The sequence below is a fragment of the Schistocerca serialis genome, chromosome 1 (assembly GCF_023864345.2).
Source record: "Schistocerca serialis cubense isolate TAMUIC-IGC-003099 chromosome 1, iqSchSeri2.2, whole genome shotgun sequence".
NCBI classification, from domain to species: Eukaryota; Metazoa; Arthropoda; class Insecta; order Orthoptera; family Acrididae; genus Schistocerca; species Schistocerca serialis.
The window spans coordinates 399,481,294-399,482,908 of NC_064638.1; positions in this window are offsets into that span (position 1 = coordinate 399,481,294).

Sequence of the window (1,615 nt, forward strand, 5' to 3'; positions counted from 1 at the left end):
AGGTACTGAATGTTGTATCCTTTAGCGTTGCAAGTGCTCTAGAGGTAGAAAGTAAAGTATGAGAGACACAATAACACTTATGGTACTTAGCTCAACGAGCTGCAGAATACGCAAGCAGTCAGGTCCCAAAGAGGAATCCAGAGTGCCCCACCCCCTAGCAAGTCATGCTCTAGTTGTGGAGAGGGAGAAAGGCAGTGAACTCGCAGGCTTATATCATAAGACGGAAGTGCTAATGGTAGCATGCGGTGGCCTCTTTATTCAGTTCGATCGCAGCGCTGCTTGCGCCGGCTGAGGAGGGAGTGTCCTTAGGGCAGTCGTCGCTCGGCGGTCGGGTTTGGTGTGTGGCTGCCTCTGGCGGCAATGCGCGTAATATCTGATGCCAACCTATGAATGACGAAATGACACGCCGACGTGGTGTCTGTGGCGAACGGCAGTACACTGAAGTATATTACTATAAAAGCTGTTAAGGTCTTCGTCATCTTCTGTAATGGCATAGGCAATCCATTTAGGAGTTCTTTTGCTTTGTCACAAAAAAAGTTGTCTTTCCTTCTCCGCTGGATTTAAGAATTGAGAAGTCACATTTGTTTTTCGGCTCTAGTACACTTAAATCAAACGTTTCTAACGTTTTGGGCTATGCGCCCTTTTATAAAGAAATTTCAACCGTCTCCCTTTTCCGGACCACGAACTCCGCCCCGACATATACCCAACCTACCAAATCTGAATCCATCCCAGGCTATCCACCCCCACAAGACCTTCCTCCTCATCCTCTCCCCACACCACACCCCCTCATTTTCCTTTTTTCCTGTGCCCCCACCACACCCAAACCTACAGCTCACAATACCAGATGCCCCTCTCTCTTAGCCGGCCGGTGTGGCCAAGCGGTTAAAGGCGGAACCGCGTGGCCGTTACGGTCGCAGGTTCGAATTCTGCCTCGGGCATGGATGTGTGTGATGTCCTTAGGTTAGTTAGGTTTAAGTAGTTCTAAGTTCTAGGGGACTGATGACCTTAGAAGTTAAGTCCCATAGTGCTCAGAGCCATTTGAACCACCCCTCTCTCTTGTCCTCCATCAGCTCTTACCATTCATCACCCACAACTGTATTCATGAAGACAGAATCATATTACTTACAGTCTCTTTTTTTTTTTGGCACCTAGGATAGCGTTAAGTTCTACTGACTGAAGAGCTAGGTGGTCGTACCGCTGCCAGCAGCCCCACCCCACGCCCCACCCTCCTCGCCGCCCATGAAATGACAATAAAAAAGTGTTTTAGCTACTATTTCCAGATGACTCCCAATATTACTCAAGAAATTAAAGTAGATTTCAGGTAACGCTGATTACTCCGCGTCATGTATCACAAAGATGTTAGATGATAATTTTGGACAGTCAGGAATACTACTGAAGTAACTTTTAATTGCTTCCCAGTTCTGAAGCAGTCTAGAAATGGCCGGTGTTCATGACAGACCCCCAAGAACCATGGACCTTGCCGTTGGTGGGGAGGCTTGCATGACTCAGCGATACAGATAGCCGTACCGTAGGTGCAACCACAACGGAGGGGTATCTGTTGAGAGGCCAGGCAAAAGTGTGGTTCCTGAAGAGGGGCAGCAGCCTTTACAATAGT